The 21,113-nt window shown below is 33.1% G+C and overlaps 1 protein-coding gene across 1 annotated transcript in view; it reads right to left on the bottom strand.

Annotated features, from left to right (window-relative positions):
- Positions 1-21,113, bottom strand: part of VWA8 (von Willebrand factor A domain containing 8) — a 425,268-nt gene that overhangs the window by 283,990 nt on the left and 120,165 nt on the right. The gene's annotated exons all lie outside the window — the stretch shown is intronic.

The raw sequence follows: 21,113 nt of genomic DNA, 5'->3' as shown, positions 1-21,113 counted from the left end.
CAGTCAATATTATACAAAAATTTAAAATCTTATATAAATTCTTTGATAACCACTGAAACTTTTAAGTAAATAAAACATTGATGAATTTTCTTATATTTACAATGGTAACAGGTCTGTTCTGAACTCCAGATTAAACCGTAAGTCTTACTATGTCCATGTTCACACTATAAAAAGGTATTAACTTAAAAATGTAATACGCTCGTGCTGAATCAAAGACAATTAATAAACAACATTCAAATTCAGCAAGTCCTTCTAACACATTATTAAAATTTGGCCTAAGTCTTTTAACAATTTTATTTAGTTCTTCAACTATGAATTTTAAATCTTATGCAAACTGGATGAATAGTATCAACATATGCTGCCCATGACAGTTAGACCAGCCAACATTAAACACATCCCTATCATTAGTACTTAGCAGGATGGTGCATAGTGGCAATGAGCTCATTCCTAGTTGGTATAGAATAGCAAATAGATTGCTCTGCAAGAAAAATATGACAATATCCAAAATAAAAGTGCTTGTGAGTCATTTTCACAATGTATTTCAAACGCTGAAAAATAATGGATTCCAACCAAGAATACTGTATCCAGAAAAATTAAGCTTCAGATTTGACAATGAAATTAAAATCTTTCACGATAAACAAAAGCTAAAAGAATTCGCAGCCAGAAAAACAGCACTGCAAAGCATTTTGAGCAAAATACTACAAGAAGAGGAATTGAAAAATAGTGCCCAAAACTAACAGCGGAAGGTATCTCAGTAAAGAGGGAGGAAAACAACCAAAAGGTAAAAACTAGCCAAACTAAAATAAATAAACAAATAAACATGACTGGAAGTACAAACCATATTTCAATTGTAACCTTAAATGTTAATGGCCTAAATTCACCAATTAAGAGACATAGGCTAGTAACCTGGATCAAAAAAACAAATCCAACAATATGCTGCCTTCAGGAGACTCATATAATAGGAAAAGACATACATAGGCTGAAGGTAAAAGGTTGGGAAAAATCATACCACTCACATGGCCCTCGGAAGCAAGCAGGAGTGGCCATACTCATATCGAATAAAATCAACTTCAAACCTAAGTTAATCAAGAAGGATAAAGGTCACTATATACTGTTAAAAGGAACCATCCACCAACAAGACATAACAATTATCAATTTGTATGCACCACAATGGTGCTGCAATGTTCATAAAACAAACTCTCCTCAAGTTCAAGAGTCAAACAGACCAAAACACAATAATTATGGGTGACTTCAACACACCCCTCTCGCCATTAGACAGATCCTCTAGACAAAAGCTAAATAAAGAAACTATAGAACTCAATAGCAAAATCAATAACCTAGAATTAACCGACATATATAGAATATATCAACCATCATTAAGTGGATACACGTTCTTCTCAGCAGCACATGGATCCTACTCAAAGATAGACCATATATTATGCCATAGGGCAACTCTTAGTAAATATAAAGGTGTGGAGGTAATACCATGCACCATATCTGATCATAATGGAATGAAACTGGAAATCAATGATAAAAGAAGGAAGGAAAAATCCTACATCACTTGGAAAATGAACAATATGTTACTGAATGATCAATGGGTTACAGAAGACATAAAGGAGGATATAAAAAAATTCTTAGAGATAAATGAAAACACTGACACAACATACCAGAATCTATAGGACACAATGAAAGCAGTTTTAAGAGGGAAATTCATTTCTTGGAGTTCTTTCCTCAAAAAAAGAAAAAACCAACAAATAAATGAACTCACACTACACCTCAAAAACCTAGAAAAGGAAGAGCAAAACAACAGCAAATGTAGTAGAAGACAAGAAATAATTAAAATTAGAGCAGAAATCAACGAAATTGAAACAAAAAAAAACATTGAAAAAATTGAAAAAACTAAAAGTTGGTTCTTTGAAAAAATAAATAAGATCGACAGGCCCTTAGCCATGCTAATGAAGAGAATAAGAGAGAGAACTCAAATTACTAACATATGGGATGAAAAAGGCAATATCACAATAGACATTACAGAAATACAGAAGATAATTAGAAAGTATTGTGAAACTCTATATTCCAATAAAATAGAAGATAGTGAAGATATCGATAAATTTCTTAAGTCATACCATCTGCCCAGACTGAGTCAGGAAGACACACACACAATTTAAACAGACCAATAACAAAGGAAGAAATAGAAGAAGCCATCAAAAGACTACCAACCAAGAAAAGCCCTGGACCGGATGGTATACAGCGGAGTTTTACAAAACTTTCAAAGAAGAATTAATACCAATACTTTTCAAGCTATCTCAAGAAATAGAAAAAGAAGGAGCTCTTCCAAATTCATTCTATGAGGCCAACATCACCCTGATCCCGAAACCAGACAAAGACACTTCAAAGAAAGAAAACTACAGACCAATATTTCTAATGAACTTGGATGCAAAAATTCTCAATAAAACCCTGGCGAATCGAATACAAAAGCATATCAAAAAAATTGTGCACCATGATCAAGTAGGATTCATCCCTGGGATGCAAGGCTGGTTCAATATACGGAAATCAATAAATGCTATTCACCACATCAATAGACTTAAAGATAAGAACCATATGATCATCTCGATAGATGCAGAAAAAGCATTCAACAAAGTACAGCATCCCTTTATGTTCAAAACACTAGAAAAACTAGGGATAACAGGAAGTTACCTCAACATTGTAAAAGCTATATATGCTAAACCTCAGGCTAGCATCATCCTAAATGCAGAAAAACTGAAGGCATTCCCTCTAAAATCTGGAAGAAGGCAGGGATGCCCTCTATCACCACATCTATTCAATTTAGTTCTTGAAATACTAGCCAGAGCAATTAGACAGACAAAAGAAATTAAAGGCATAAAAATAGGAAAAGAAGAACTTAAATTATCGCTATTTGCGGATGAAATGATAATATATTTAACAGACCCAAAAGGGTCTACAAAGAAACTGCTAGAGTTAACAAAAGAATTCAGCAAAGTGGCAGGATATAAAATCAACACGCATAAATCAAAGGCATTCTTGTATATCAGCAACAAAACTTCTGAAATGGAAATGAGGAAAACCACTCCATTCACAATATCCTCAAAGAAAATAAAATACTTGGGAATCAACCTAACAAAAGAGGTGAAAGATTTATACAATGAAAACTACAGAACCCTAAAGAGAGAGATAGAAGAAGATCTTAGAAGATGGAAAAATGTACCCTGTTCATGTATAGGCAGAACTAATATCATCAAAATGGCGATATTACCCAAAGTTCTCTACAGGTTTAATGCGATGCCAATCAAAATCCCAACGGCATTTCTTGTAGAAATAGACAAAGCAATCATGAAATTCATATGGAAAAACAAAAGACCCAGAATAGCAAAAGCAATTCTAAGCAGGAAGTGTGAATCTGGAGATATAGCGATACCAGATTTCAAACTGTACTACAGAGCAATAGTAACAAAAACAGCATGGTACTGGTACCAAAACAGGCAAGTGGACCAATGGTACAGAATAGAGGACACAGAGACTAATCCACTAAGTTACAACTTTCTTATATTTGATAAAGGGGCTAAAAGCATGCAATGGAGGAATGATAGCATCTTCAACAAATGGTGCTGGGAAAATTGGAAATGCATATGCAACAAAATGAAATTGAATCCCTTTCTCTCGCCATGCACAAAAGTTAACTCAAAATGGATCAAGGAGCTAGATATCAGATACTGCATCTGATAGAAGAAAAAGTTGACTATGATCTACATTCGGGTTGGGCTCCAAATTCCTTAATAGGACGCCCATAGCCCAAGAGTTAATAACAAGTATAAACAAATGGGACTTACTTAAACTAAAAAGTTTTTTCTCAGCAAGAGAAACAATAAGAGAGGTAAATAGGGAGCCTACATCCTGGGAACAAATTTTTACCCCTCACACTTCAGATAGAGCCCTAATATCCAGAATATACAAAGAACTCAAAAAATTAAACAATAAGATAACAAATAACCCAATCAAAAAATGGGCCAAGGACCTGAACAGACACTTCTCAGAGGAGGATATACAATCAATCAACAAGTACATGAAAAAATGCTCACCATCTCTAGCAGTCAGAGAAATGCAAATCAAAACCACCCTAAGATACCATCTCACTCCAGTAAGATTGGCAGCCATTATGAAGTCCAACAACAATAAGTGTTGGCGAGGATGTGGGGAAACGGGTACACTTGTACATTGCTGGTGGGACTGCAAATTGGTGCGGCCAATTTGGAAAGCAGTATGGAGATTCCTTGGAAAGCTGGGAATGGATCCACCATTTGACCCAGCTATTGCCATTCTCAGACTATTCCCTGAGGATCTTAAAAGAGCGTACTATAGGGATACTGCCACATCAATGATCATAGCGGCACAATTCACAATAGCTAGACTGTGGAACCAACCTAGATGCCCTTCAATAGATGAATGGATAAAAAAAATGTGGCATTTATACACAATGGATTATTACGCAGCACTAAAAAATGACAAAATCATGGAATTTGCTGGGAAATGGATGGCATTAGAGCAGATTATGCTAAGTGAAGCTAGCCAATCCTTAAAAAACAAATGCCAAATGTCTTCTTTGATATAAAGAGAGCAACTAAGAACAGAACAGGGAGGAAGAGCATGAGGAAAAGATTAACATTAAACAGAGATTAGTGAGGGGAGAGAAAGGGAGAGAGAAGGGAAATCATATGGAAATGGTAGAAGACCCTCAATGTTACACAAAATTACATATAAGAGGTTGTGAGGGGAAAGGGGGAGAAACAAGGGAGAGAATTGAACACAGCAGATGAGGTAGACAGGAAGATGGGAGGGGAGGGGAGGGGGGATAGTAGGGGATAGGAAAGGTAGCAGAATACAACAGTCACTAATATGCCATTATGTAAAAATGTGAGTGTGTAACAGATGTGATTCTGCAATTTGTATTTGGGGTAAAAATGGGAGCTCATAACCCACTTGAGTCAAATGTATGAAAGATGATATATCATGAGCTTTGTAATGTTTTGAACAACCAATTAAAAAAATTTTAAAAAAAACTAACAGAAAAATTCTGGTATAATCTAAATGGGTCAATTACTTGAATTAATTTTAGGTAATAGTTTATCCTCAAAGTAGTAAAACCACTTCAAATGTTTATGTCTATAAAGGATTCAATTTTTAGCACCCTAAAATTAACATTTCAATATTTTATTTATCTTAACATATATTACATATATATACATATATTTATAATTTTATATATCTCTATATAATTTCATATATATGATTTCCTTATTCTTCCTGACTACCTGTACCTCTTTGTTGGAAAGTTAAAATGTGCTCTTTTTTTAATGGACATCTTGAAAGCACACTAATAAAAACTCAAAAAAGAAGAATGTCCTCATTTTTACATATATTGTTCTTATCCCTAGAACCTTTGAACTTAAGAGAATAAAAATAGCACTAATGATATCATAAGCCTGAACCATTTCCTCTTTCTGCATTTCCTTAAAAATTTGAAAACAACAGGACATGAAATCTAGTTCCTTTCAAGCTACCATTGTCTAACCTTCGTCACCTCACCTTCATTCAGATCCCTGGAAAACATCCATATAGTTCCTAAGATCCTGTTTCATAATAGTTCCTAAGATCCTGTTTCATAATAAATTATGCTCTTTTCTTTTGCAACAGAGAAACTGAATGAAAAATCAAAGTGTCCTAATAAAATAAGAAGCAAAACTGTATGAAATATATCAAAGGATATAAATTAAAGCAATTATATGCCTCAAATATTTATAGGACTTTTGAAATAGTCTAAGCTAATTTTTTAATGAGTCTCTTGAGAAATACACATATAAGTCATTAGCTCAATAAAATAACTGTATAAAAGGTGGTTGTATATGGAGTGGCTAGAATTAGATAGAATTACTTTCAAATTATAATATCATTTGGAAAGATATATTTTCAGTGTATAAAGAAATTTTAACCATATCTCTTAAATATAATATGATATGTAAGTAAAATTATGATATTGATAGAACATAAAATTTTATATTATAATACATATGTAATTTTTCTAATAAGGAACTAAAATGATTATGAAAAAAAGTAGGCTATCAAACTGTATAAAGAACTTGATTGCAACTCAGCTTAAAACAATACACATTTTCACCTTGTATATGAACCTAGAAGAGTTTCAGAAAGTATTTACTTGACTTGCAAAAATGTGTTTAAGATATTATAAAATTAAACATAAGTGAATAAATAAAACTAAACAAAGAAAGATGAAACCAAGAAAGGAAAAGATAGTAAACAAAATGCACACTGTAAGAATAACTAAAATCTGAATCCAATCTTTCTAATGCCCAACACAAAAGTTGACACACAGTCATAATAACCACAATATTGACACCAAATCAGAAGCAGCACAATTCTTGAAAATGAGACAGAAAAAAATGGGTCCCATTGATCAAGTCATCACAGGAATAGCTATGTTAAAGAATTTAAAACATAAGTAAAAATTATAACAACTAAATAACTTTGAAAAGCTCACTAGGCACTAAGAACTTTACATATATTAACTCATGTAATCCTTCCAACTTTAAAGGATAGGTACAATTATTGTCTTCTTTTTACAGATGAGAAAACCAAGGTACAAAAAGGTTAAAGTTTACCCAATCAAGAACACACAATTAATAAGAAGAGCTGGGTTGTCCTCAAGGATATAATAAATTGGGCAACAAAGAACTAGTTTGGATTAATTAATCCATGGGTAGATTAACAGTTAACAGAGGAATGTACCAATTATATACCTCTCAGGCTTGCTTCACAAACAAATTAATTTCTTATTATAGTCTCAATCAACTTTTTTGAGAGGAGTCTAAAAGTAGTGATTAGTTGTAGGCAACAAAGAATATCTCTAGGTGGATTTGATTTTTCATTCTCTTAATAAAAATAGATGTTAGGCATTTAATATTTTTGATAGGGGTAAATAAGCATTATCATTTTGTTTTAAAAAAGAAACTAGTTGGCTTTCCATAAAAATTCCCGTATATATTATATGAGATGTGTGTGTGTGTGTGTGTGTGTGTGTCTGTCTGTCTGTCTGTGTGTCATCAATCATATGAACACTTAAGAAAATCTAAGATTTAAATGAATAAAAGAATACGCTAAGATTAACTGATTTAAACTATTAAATTTGCATTAAATATAAATTATGTCCATACCTATTAGCATAATACTGCATAAATATTGTCCAAACACAGAATGTGAATAACTTTTAGGTCTTAGAATAGAAACAAAGACATTTACAGAGTCTAAGCACGCTCAGGGAGCAGAACACAGGGCATGAGGCCAACATTCTTCAGTGTCATTTATGTTTGATCTTAAAAAGGCCTCTCGTTATACATATATTGTAAAATTATTTGTAAACTCTCCCATGCCTCTTCCTCAAATTTTTTAAAGAACTATTTTTAACCTGTCACATATAAAATAAATGTTCCCTTTTATGTATATGATAAGATATTGATGTTACAAGCCTATGTTACTCTGCTATTGATAGGAAGTTGATTTTGAATCTAGCTAAAGATTTATTTTATTAACATAAAGCAAAATTCTCTGCTTGAAGCTAACCAGTAATAAAATCCACTATCTTACTAACAACCAACTCAACTAAAGATCTTAAAAAAATACAGAAAGCCAAGGTCAGGGTAGGTGCGAATAAGGCAATATATATATATATATATATATATATATATATATATATATATATATATATAAATTAAGATAAGCAACCAAATGTCATTCTACTCTCTCTCCTATTTTATATATATTATATATATATTAGAAAATTAGAAACATTGTTTCATAATGCCTTTGCAACTAGTGATTTGTGAAAATGATTTGAAGCAGAGAGAAACTAGACAGATTTAAAGGACTAAAAGTAGCCAGTGAGACTGATACATCATCAACAGAGTGTGTAGCATGGAGGGAGAAGTTTGAAAAGGCAATTGTGGGACACCCGGCAGTGGTTCTCAACCCTGCTTTGATTTTTTAATTAAAATTTAAAAACACTGAAGTCCAGATCTCATATAATGCCAATTACTTCAGACTCTTTGAAGGTAGGGCTTGGACAGGGACATTTTCAAATATCATTGAATGATTCTAATAGGTAACTTCATTGGTGGAGGGCTCAGAAGACCAAATAAAGAGTTTTTTGGCCAGGCATAGCAGCGCTCACTTATAATCGTAGTGACTCGAGAGGCTGAGATAGGAGGATTGTCAGTTCAAACCCAGCCTCAGCAACTTAGCAAGGCTGTAAGCAACTCAGCAAAACTCTGTATCTAAATAAAATATAAAGAAGGGTTCGGGATATGGCTCAGTGGTCAAGTGCCCCTGGGTTCAATTCCAATTACCAAAAATAGGAGTTTTTTTTATTTTATTCTAAGGATAATGAAAAGCCATTCATGTATTCTAAGTAGGGAAATGACATAATCCTATTTATATTCTTAAAAAGTCACTCTTACTACTCCCTAACGAATGGATTATGGAATGCAACATATTCTAATTAGATATCTACAAATGTATAAGTGAGACAAATAATGTGTTCTTTATAACTGTAAAGTAAAATTCCTTAAGACAAATGTGTTTTGCACCAAAGCCTCAATAATGGGTCCAGGGATGATGGACTGAAGTCACAAGAACTGTCTGTAGTTACCCTGAATTCTACAAAAAGCAAGTAATGTAAGACTGGTAATTGGCGTGAGGAGGGTGGAGAAAGTCTAAGAAGTGTGCCATGGCTTTAGTACTTGATAACTCTTTTGACTGATTTAATGTATCCCTTTTGTCACCATCCTTACAAAACAAAAAACTGCTTTCTTGAACTGCTCCTCCATGGGAGACATTGTGTAGCAGGAAGCCAAACACCTGCTTACTAGGCGGGAAAATTGGAAAGTGCTAATGGATTTGGGAGTCATTAAAGAAGAGTCTCTTGTCTGAGGCAGTACAGATAATAAGCTTCCGAAGATTTAAAAAACAAAATCCTTACACTTAAAGGACAAACTTTATAATCTGCCCACCTTTCCACTTATGTGACAGCACAGTGGGCACCAATCCTCCCCAGAGCAAGGATGCCCGCCTACAGCCACCTAAATCTGGGAGCATTTAAGAAAACCACAGGAAATGAACAGAAAGCACCACAGGAGCTGAGCTGTCTAAGGTCATTCTTCAAGTTATTATCTTTTAACAGGAGTCAATAGAGCATAAAACTGAGATTTTAGCAGCTTCTACCACCTCAAATCACATGATACTTCAACTACAAGTCTGGAGACATGAGTTCAGTTCTATTAAACAGTGCTCTTTCCCTTCTATGTCCTTTTGGCTCTATCACTATGATTCCCACCAAAGGCTTGCACTTCAAACAGTTCAGAAAGCCTTGCCTCTACTATAAGACCAACTTGAAAATCATTAGTAATGTTCTATTTAGAAAGTGGTATGGATCCTGAATAAAAGATTTTTATAATAAGAGGGAAATAAAAAAAAGCATGTAGGACTCATACAAGGCAACAAGGTGATATAACTGAAAAGCATACATTTACTTCTTATTTTCAAAAATGGAATGTATACATAAAATATATGGCATTTAAAAAACACAAATTTTTAAATATAAGTTATATACTTAATTATTTTCTTTTTTAGAAAAGATGAATGTTTATACATATATAACATCATCATTAATCTTACTAATCTTTGGAAACTCCTCATTCTTATAGCAGTCTTAAATAACTATAAAATTCTGAGTCTCTTAAAAGGTTTCCCTAAGACCTCTAATGGAAATTATTGTAAAGTACATTTAATACAAAATTTCAAGGGTGATGATCAAGCATACCAGTTTGTTGTTACCAATATCACTACAACGTCATTATACTATGCCCTTATCCTTGGAATTAATCCACAGAAAATTCCCAAATTCTTTCCTTCTCAGAGATTATGGACCATCAGGAATGGTAAAAGAAATACCTTTCAAACTAGAGTTCCTTATTTAGTAGGATTTCTTGGTCATTTTTCTTCTGTTTTCTCCCTTGGGCTAATGGACTTGGCTTTGTTTGTAATGTTTATTTTTATACACATGCCAAAGCCCTCCTAGTGAGCTTTTACAAAACTAATAAATATCTCATGGTAACTAAATTTGTTAAGATAACACAAAGATATCCATTTACCCCCACCCCCACCCCCCCAAAAAAGTATATTGCTTCAATTAAGTAAGAAGCCAAGTATAGACTTTAAAAGGAAATTAGGCCATCAAGGGCCCTGGCATCAGATAGAACCCATGGACTTAAGATCAGGTCCATTCCCATGAACCCAGATGCTAGGGCAGCCCCATTGACAAGTTAGGTCCTATAGACTCAGGCTCAAGGCTTGCCAAGATCAGGTCAGCTCTCATGGACCTAGGATCCAGACCTACCCACCCACTGACTTACGCACTGACTACTGACTCAAAGATTCAATAGCAAGACCATCCAAAACCCCACTAGATTGCCCAAAGAGTCTCCTGCTGAAGTGACTACAGAAGGGCTTTTCCTACCAAAGTTGTCTACAAAGATATAAAACTCCCCTTAGTCTTAAAGACACACATAGGCTGAATGTCAAAGAGAATGGTGTGGGGGAAGGTAAATTGCAAATTGCGAATTGCACATGGCAAGCAAAAGAGAGCAGCAATGACTCCACTTATATCAGGGGGAAAAAATCACCTTTAAATCTAAAACTCCTAAGAGACAAACAAAGTCATCATACAATGATAAAGGAGTCAATTTATCAAGTGGATATAGCAACTGTAAATACATGTACACCATACATGGGAGAACCTAAATTTATAAAGTAAATATTAATTAGACGTAAAAAGAGAAAAAGGCAGCAAAACAATAATAGTAGGAAATTTCAATATCTCAATTTAAAAGATTGATATATCATATAGACAGAAAATCAAGGTGGAAACTGCAGATCTGAACAACACTACAGACCAAATAGACTTAATAGACAAATACAGAACTTTCAATTCAACAAGTAAACATATATTGTTTTCAAGCACACATGAATCATTCTCTGATATGGATCACATGTTAGTCCACAAAATTAGTTTCAACAAATTTAAGAAGACTGAAATATTAACTATCTTTCCTAAACACTATGTTATGAAACTAGAAATAACTAAGAGAAACTTTTTTGAAAAATACTAGAAATTAAATGTGGTCCTGCACAACCAGTACTCACATACACACACACACACACACACACACACACACACACACACACACTTAGTTGGATGCATCTTAGGAAATCAGAAAATAAAGACATACTAAAAGCAAACAATAGAAAAAAAAGCAAATTTAAAAAAATCATAGTGATGGGTAGGACACAGAAACCTATTGAGAGAGTTCCTAATAGTTGAACCACAAAAGCGATATCAGATTATAGCTCAAATTTTGAAATAGACATATGAGTAAACAAATAAAAGAAAAAGAACAAACTAAAAGATAATAGAAGAAATGAAATCATAAAGATCACATAAGAAATAGATATATTAGAGAACAGACAGAAAACAATAGAAAATACAAATGTAATTACAGTTGATACTTTTAAAAAATAAAATTGACAAACTTTCAGTTAGATCAACTAAGAAAAAAGGAGCAGAGACTTAAATAAATAAAATTGTAAACAAAAGAGGAGGTACCACAAATGATACCACAGAAAAAGAATCATAAAAAGCTACTATGTAATGACAAATTAGGTAACCTAGAAAAATAAATTCCTAGAAATCTACAACCTACTAGGACTGAATCATGAAAAAATAAAAAAATCATAACAAATCAATGATGGGTAAAGAGATTAACTCTGTAACCAAAAACCTGCCAACAGAAAAAGCCCAGCCCCTGAAGGCTTAAATGACAAATTCTTCCAAACATTTAAAGAAAAATTAAATTGATTAAGTTACATAATGTGTATGTATCAATATGGCATAATGAACCCCAATATTATGTATAATACTAATGCACTAATAAAATTTTTTAAAAAACAAGAATTAACACCAAATACTTCTCAAGCACTTCCAAAAAATTGAAGTACAGGGAGTACTTCCAAATTAATTCCACAAAGCCAGCATAATTCTGACAACAAAATCAGATAAGAATATTACAAGAAAAGAAAATTACAGGCCAATATCCCTGATGAAAATAAGTACAAATATCCTCAATAAAATACTTTGCTAGTTTAGTTTGCTACTAAATTCAACATCACATTAAAATGATTATACCATGTAATCAAGAGGAATTTATCCCTGGGATGTAAAAATGTCCCAAAATAAACAGATCAATAAATATGACACACCATATTAATAGAATGAAGGATAAAGTCATAGAACCATTTCAAAAGATGCTAAAAATACAGTGGGAGAAAAAGTCAACATTCTTTCATGACAAAAACTAGGTATAAAACCCATATATTCCAGAATAAAGGCCACATATGACCTAACCTCATACTCAATGGCAAAACCTGGAATTTCAGGAACAAAATAAGGAATTCTGTTCTCAACAATGTATTCAATAAAGTACTAGAAGTCCTAGATCAATTAGGAAGAAAAAGAAATAAAAGGTATCCAAATTTAAATGGAAGAAGATTATCTCTCTCTAGATGACATTATCTAATACTTAGAAATACTTAGATTCTACACACATACACACACACCAAAAAAATTTTGTTGGAACTAATAGATTCACTAAAGTTGCAGGATACAAATCAACATTAAAAAGCCAGAATTTCTATGTACTGATGTTAAATTATATAAAAATAATCCCATTTTCCCATTTATAATAGCATCAAAAGGGATGGCAAGAATAAATTTAAATGAGGAGGTAAAAAATCAATACATGAAAATTATAAAGCACTGAAAAAAGAAACTGAAGGAGAAACACACAAAAAGGAAAGATATACTATGTTCATGAATTGAAAGAATTAATGTTGTTAAACTGTTGACAGTACCCAAATTGATCTACAGATTCAATCCAATTCCTTACAAAATTCTAGTGACATTTTTCATAGGAGAAAGCACAACCCTGAAATTCATATAGAATAATAAAAGACTGTAAATAGCAAAAGCAATCTTGAGCAAAAACAAAACGAAAGGCATCATACTAGCTAGTATGATAGTAGCTTCAGGTCTACAGCCATCTGATATTTGACAAAGGTGCCAAAAATATATTTTAGAAAAAGCACAGCCTTTTTAGCAAATGGTGCTGGGAAAACTAGATAGCTATATGTAGAAAAATGAAACTAGACTTCTATTTCTCACCCTGCACAAAACTCAAATCAAAATGGAGAATATCATGCTAAGTAAAATAAGCCACACTCAGAATTCTACCCAAAGGTCGACAAAGAGGAATGAAGGGAATAGGAGTAGGGATAGTAATAGGAAAGATAGTGGAATGAATGTGACATAAATTTCCTAGTCCATATTTGAAAATACCTAAGTGAATTATATCATCATTTACACCCACAAGAATGGGGTCCTAATTAGAAAAGGATATAATATATGCTTCTATAGTTTTATCAAAATGGATTCTATTGTCATGTATAACTAAAAAGAACCAATTTTTTTTAAAAAGAAAATCAAGGGTCAAATATTTCCTCTCATACATGGAAGCTATAGTAAAATAAAGAAAAGTGAGAGGGAAGGATATGATAATATAAAAATAAAAAGAAAATCAGTAATATAGACGAATCAAGAGACAGAGTGAAGGGATAGGTAAGGGGAGGCAATGCAAAATAAATTCTTGAAAATCATTTTATGTGCATATATAAATATATGAAGTTTCTGCACAGCAAAGGAAACTTCATTTTTATGCATAGGTAGAAAGAACCAATCATATAAATTAATAGATAAGTAAAAGGAACTCTAATAGAGTAGAGGAAGTAGAATCAGAGAGGGGAGAAAGGACAGGAGGGAAACGGGGGAGAGAAGAGGGGGTCATGAACAGAAATCGAATTCTATGCATGTATGAGTTTGTCAGGATGAAGTGAATTACTATATATAAAACTATAAAGCTGTAATAAAGGTGCTGGGGCTGTAGTTCAGTGGCAGACCACTTGCCTAACACATGTGAGGCAATGAGTTCAATCCTTAGCACCACATAAAATTAAACAAATAAAATAAAGGCATGCTGTCCATCTATAAATACGAAAAAAAAAATTTGTAAAAGCTTTACTAAAAAATATAAAAAAGTACATAGGTAAATCATGATATTAAATAACATTAATTATTGAATTACCATGAGAAATCAAATTTTAAAGATGAAGCAATATGGAAATATTTATATATAAAATTAGGGGAAAGTACAAGCAAAATGAAACATGTGCCTTCATTTTCATAATAAATATGTAAAACATGTTAGTTTATATGTAAAAATGGAAGAGAATATTCAAAATTGAAGCCAGCTGTTGCATTATAGTGTTGTATTAAGGGTGATTTATCTTTCCTTCAAAATTCCTTTCTGCTATTATCATGATACTTATAAAACTTTTAAAAAGGCACACAGAACAAAAAAATGTAATTCTGCTATTAAAAATTCTAATTATATTGAATATGCAGTCCTAAAGGGAAGAAAATGGAAGATTAACTTTACTAACCCTAATGAATACAATGAATAAACTGCAATGAACTGCCACAGAAAAATAAATAAACAGTGATTTAAAGCCCTAGAATCCTGGAGAAGCTGTTTGAAGTCTGGAGCAGTGGTGTACACCTATAATGCCAGTGACTCAGAAGGCTGAAGCAGGAGGATTACAAATTCAAAGCCAGTCTCAGCAACTTAGCAAAGCCTTGTCTCAAAATCTTAAAAAACAGGCTCGGGGTGTAGCTAAGTGGTTAAGAGCCTCTAAGTTCAATCCCCAATATCAAGAAAGAAAAAAAAAAGTTTTAAAAGCTGTTCTATGTACATTATCCAGGTATACCGGCACACAGACTTGGGAGGCTGAGCTAAGAAGATCATAAATTCTGAGACTACTTTCAATAATTTAGAAAGACTCTGTCTCAAATTTTTTTGAAAAATAAAATTAAAATTACCAGTGATGTTGCTCATTGGTAAAGCATCCCTGAATTCAATCCCCAGTACCCCCACACCAAAAAAAAGTGTTCAATATAAAAGATTTGAATATCAAATTGGAATTGTTTTACAAAAGCAAATATAAAATTTGCTGACTTACAAATGACAAATTTATGCAACAGAAGAGTTTCTTTAAAATGAACTTTTATAACATTCTATCAAAATTAATCTTTAAGACACATTTTGCATCTTTAGAATATATAATATCTATAAGTTTAAAAGAGTATAAAGTTAAATCACCAAATATCCTGTCTTTTCAATACATAACTTCTGTGCTATGTCCTTTCACATATAGTCCAAGCAGTCTACCAAATAGCTTAAAATAAAATGTGCCATTACACTCACCTTTTGATATTATCTCTCAAGATGAAAGACCAAGATGTTTTACAAAGTTTCAGTAATAAAAATAATATACTCATGGGATGGAATTGTATCATTTCAAAACAATCTTTAATTTATGGAAATTCCATCAATCTTCTGTTCTATTGTTTTGGTTTCTAAAGGCAAGCAAATATGAAAACAGACCATACTAAAGAACAAACTGTGATGCAAAAAGAACGGTAGCATTCTAAAGCAAATCAAGCTAACTTGAAGGATAGCATTCCAAATCAAACAAATGGTACTTCAAGAGCCTCAACCCAGTTAGTGCCAACCTCGCAGTGAGGCTCTCTGCTGCTGTTTTTAAAGATGTATAATCTAGCAGGCAAGAAAATGTCTTGAAAATTAATAAATTATGTGCTGTATTTATAAGCTTTGACCTTAATCTACAGTAAGCTTAAGATCTTTCTTACCCTTCATTTTGAAACTCAAAATATTTCATTTTACTGGCCTATTTTGAAGAATTAATGAGTTAATTAATTACCTTCTAGTAAAAAACTTTGATCACTTCAAAGAAATCGCCAAAAAAATTATTAAATTATCACAAAACTATTTTTGAAAAACATAAGAAAAAATATTATAATTTGAGAATGACATGAGTCTATCTCAAAGTAGGGCCTCCTGCTTAATCCTATAAGAACTGGTTAGTTTTCAAAAGTCAAGAATTAATGATGATATTGTCAAAATAGCCATACTTAGAAATACTATACATATTTAATGCAATTCCTATTAAAATTCTAATGACATAGAAATGCAAAAAGAGTCATAACATTCATTTGGAAAAATAAGAGACCCGGAATAGCCAAAACAATCCTCAGTGATAAAAGTAAAGCAGGAGGCATCACAATACCAGATCTCAAATTATACTAAGGAGCAATAGTAACAAAAACGGCATGGTATTGGCAAAAAAACAGACATAAAGACCAATAGTATAGAATAGAAGACACAGAGACAAACCCAGATAACTACAGTTATCTCAGACTAGACAAAGGTGCCATAAACATACATTGGAGAAAAGATAGCCTCTTCAACAAATGGTGCTGGGAAAACTGGAAATCCATATGCAACAAAATGAAAATGGACCCCTATCTCTCACCCTGCACAAAACTCAACTCAAAGTGGATCAAGGACCTAGGCATTAGACCAGAAACACTGCTGCTACCAGAAGAAAAAGTAGGCCTAAAATTCCATCATGTCAGCTTAGAAATCAACTTCCTCAACAAGATTCCTAAGGCACAAGAAGTAAAATAAAGAATCCTTCTTCACAGCAAGGAAACAATCATGAAGGTGAAGAGAGAGAATAGAGAATGGGAGAAAATCTTTGCCTCAGATAGAGCATTAATTTCCAGAATATATGAAGAACTCGAAAAATTTAACAACAAAAGAACAACCCAATCAATAAATGGGAAAAGGAACTGAATAGGCACTTCACAGAAGAAGAAATATGATCAATCAACAAATATAGGAAAAAATATCCAACATCACTAGCAATTAGAGAAATGTAAATTAAAACTACACTGAGATTTCATCTCACTCCAGGCAAAATGGCAATTATCAAGAATACAAGCAACAATAAATGTCGGTGAGAATGTGAGGAAAAAGGTACACTCAAACATTGTTGATGGGACTGCAAATTGGTGCAACCACTTTGAAAAGCAGTAGGAAGACTCCTCAGAAAACTTGAAATGGAACCACCATTTGATCCAGTTATCCCACTCCTCAGCATGTACCCAAAAGACTTAAAATAGCATACTATAGTGATGTGGCCACATCAATGTTTACAGCAGTTCAATTCACAATAGCTAAGCTACAGAACTAATCTAGATGCCCTTCAATGAATGAAGAGATAAATAAAATGTGGTACATATACAAAATGAAATATTATTCAGCCATAAAGAAGAATGAAATTATGACATTTGCCGGTAAATGGATGGAACTGGAGACTACCATGTTAAGTGAAATTAGCCAATCCCAGCAAAGTACCATGGTGCACACCTGTAATCCCAGTGGCTGAGGAGGCTGAGACAAGAAGATCCCAGGTTCAAAGCCAGCCTCAGCAACTTAGCAAGGCCCTAAGTAACTCAGCGAGACTCTGTCTCTAAACACAATGCTAAAAAGGGCTGCAAATGTGGCTCAGTGGTTAAGTGCCCCTGGGTTCAATCCAAGGAAGGAAGGGAGGAAGGAAGGAAAAAAGAAAGAAAGTGAATAGCCAATCCCTGAAAACCATGGGCCAAATGTTCTCTCTCATATTTGGATGGTGACTCACACACAATAGATTTGTGTTGGCAGGCAGAGTTCACCAGACAGGACAGGGGAGTGGAGGAAAGGGAGAGAAGACAGGAATGAAGAAGACAGTAGAATGAATCAGAATTAACTTTCCTATGCTCATGTATTCACACGACCAGTGTAACTCCACATCATGTACAACCAAAAAAAATGGGAAGTTATAGTCAACGTATGCATGATATGTCAAAATGCATTCTACTGTTATGAATAACTAAAGAACAAATAAATTTTTAAAAAATCAGGAATTGATCAAAACAATTATTCTGCTTTTGTAAATTATGGAATGTTGTAAATGAAGAAGCTACTAAATATTTTTATGAGAAAGTTGATATAACTGCTTGAATAATCATATCTATTTGATAAATATAAAAGTATATGACCTACTTAAAATATTTAAGATTTACCATATCTCCAAGATGGTATATATTCAACAGAATATCTTCTTCATACCAAACACTAGGCTGTGGTCTAGCCCAATGGTTCTCAACTCTGATAGAGCAAATATTCTCATTTTATAAAGAATATTTCATAATATTTGCCTTACAACCCTTATCATCTCAGAAAAAAAAATCCATAGACATATAATGAATTTTCTACACACATAATTTCAAATAAAAATTCAAGATAATGTGTAAACTTTAGTACAGTGAAAATAACTCATTAAGAAATAATTCACTTATTCTTGTTTATATTCTTAATAGCCTCAATTCTGACTGAGTGAGATGAAATCTTAGAGTAGTTTTGATTTGCATTTCTCTAATTTCTGGACATAATAAACATTTTTTCATATATTTGTTGATTGATTGCTTATCATCTTCTGAGACGTGTCTGTTCAGTTCCCTTACCTAGTTATTGATTGGGTCTTTTTGTGCGTGTGTGTGTGTGTATGTGTGTGTGTTAAGATTTTTTGAGTTCTTTTTATATCCTAGAGATTCATGTTCTATATGATGTGCATGTGGTAAAAATTTGCTCCCAAAATGTAGGCTCTCCTATTCACCTCACTAATTGTTTCTTTTGTTGAGAAGAAGCTTTTAAGTTTGAATCTATCCCATTTATTGATTTTTTATTTTAATTCTTGCACTATAGGAGTCCTATTAAAGAAGTCTGGGCCTAATCTGATATGATAGCTATTTGGGCCTACTTTTTCTTCTAATAGGCACAGAACCTCTGGTTTAATTCCGAGGTTCTTGATCCACTTTGAGTTTTGTTTATGGTGAGAGATAGGGGTTTAATTTCATTTTGTTACATATGAATTTCCAATTTTCCCAGTACCATTTGTTGAAGAGGCTATCTTTTCTCCAATATAAGTTTTTGGTGCCTTTGTCTAATATAAGATAACTGTAATTATGTGGGTTTGTCTCTGTATCCTCTATTCTGTACCACTGGTCTACAAGTCTATTTTGGTGCCAATACCATGCTGTTTTTATTACTATTGCTCTGCAGTACAGTTTAAACTCTGGTATACTGATGCTACCTCCTTCACTCCTCTTGCTAAGGATTACTTTAGCTACTCTGGGTCTCTTATTTTTCCAGATGAATTTCATGACTGCTCTTTCTATTTCTATGAGGAATGTCATTGGGATTTTGATTGGAATTGCATTAAATCTGTATAGTAGTATGGTCATTATGACTATTAATTCTGCCTCTCCAAGAACAAGGGAGATCTTTCCATGTTCTAAGGTCTTCTTTAATTTCTTTCTTTAGCATTCTGTAGTTTTCATTGTAGAGGTCTTTCACCTCTTTTGTTGATTCACAAGTTTTGTTTTGTTTTTGTTTTTGTTTTTTGATGCTATTGTAAATAGTATAGTTTTCCTCATTTCCCTTTCAAAGGATTTGTCACTGATATACAGAAATGCCTTTGATTTATGGGTATTGATTTTATATCCTGTTACTTTGCTGGATTGATTTGTTATTTCTAGAAGTTTTCTGCTAGAATTTTTTGGGTCTTCTAGGTATAGAATTATATTATCATCAAATAGTGCTAATTTGAGTTCTCTACCTATCCATGTATCTTTAAATTCTTTCATCTAATTGCTCTAGCTAGTGTTTCAAGAACTATGTTAAATAGAAGTAGTGAAAGAGGCATCCCTGTCTTGTTCCCATTTTAGAGGGAATGCTTTCAATTTTTCCTCATTTAGAATGATGTTGGCCTGGGGCTTAACATAGATAGCTTTTAAAAGGCACACTCATACATTGCAAATTGGTGCAGCCAATATGGAAAACAGTATGGAGAATCCTTGGAAAACTGAAAATGGAACCACCATTTGACTCAGCTATCCCACTCCTCGGTCTATTACCAAAGGACTTAAAAACGGCATACTACAGGGACACAGCCACATCAATGTTTACATTATCACAATTCACAGTAGCTAGATGCCCTTCAGTAGATGAATGAATAAAGAAAATGTGGTATATATACACAATGGAATATTACTCATCATTAAAAGAGAATAAAATCATGGCATTTGCAGGCAAATAGGTAGAGTTGAAGAATATAATGCTAAGTGAAGTAAGCCAATCCCAAAAAAACAAATGATGGATGTTTTCTCTAATATAAGGAAGCTGATTCAAAATGGGGAAGGGGGTGTAGCATGGGAGGATTAGATGAAATCTAGATAAGGCAAACAGAAGGAAAGGGAAGGGAAGGGAGGGGCATGGGGGTAGTAAAGGAAGTGGAATGAGATGGACAGTATTACTCTAAGTACATGTATGAATACATTAATGGTGTGACTCTATATTATATACAACCAGAGGTATGAAAAATTGAACTATACATGTTTAATATGAATTGAAATGCATTCTGCTGTGATATATAACAAATTAGAATAAATTCAAATAAAAAGTGAAAAAAAGAAATAATTCCACAAATATATGGACACAGCTAAACCAATAAACATAATGAAGTCAGATGTTCATAGCTAAATGTAGAATTGAAATTAATATAAATATTATACAGGTGTCTTTTATCAATACTATTTCAGTGATCTGATCTTCCAAAATGATCAATATGGTGGGCAGATAAATAGTGTCCCCAACTCACAGTAATAGCCATATCCCAAAACCCAGAGCCTATGAATATGTTATCTTACATCACAAAAGGAACATTGCAGATGTGATTATATTAAGGATCTTAAAACAGGGAAGACTATCCTATGTTATCCATGTGGACCCAATCTTATATAATGTGAGTCTTTAAAATAGGAGGACTTTTTCCAGCTGTGAGCAGGAAGATAACAGATTGAGGATTGAAACAATTAGAGCGGGGTCAGTCTAGAAGTTTGG

Source organism: Spermophilus citellus, assembly GCF_964194105.1.
Source record: "Spermophilus citellus genome assembly, chromosome: 1".
In the NCBI taxonomy this organism is placed as follows: domain Eukaryota; kingdom Metazoa; phylum Chordata; class Mammalia; order Rodentia; family Sciuridae; genus Spermophilus; species Spermophilus citellus.
Note: the sequence above shows the minus strand (reverse complement) of the source record. Positions and strands in the feature narration are given on the sequence as shown.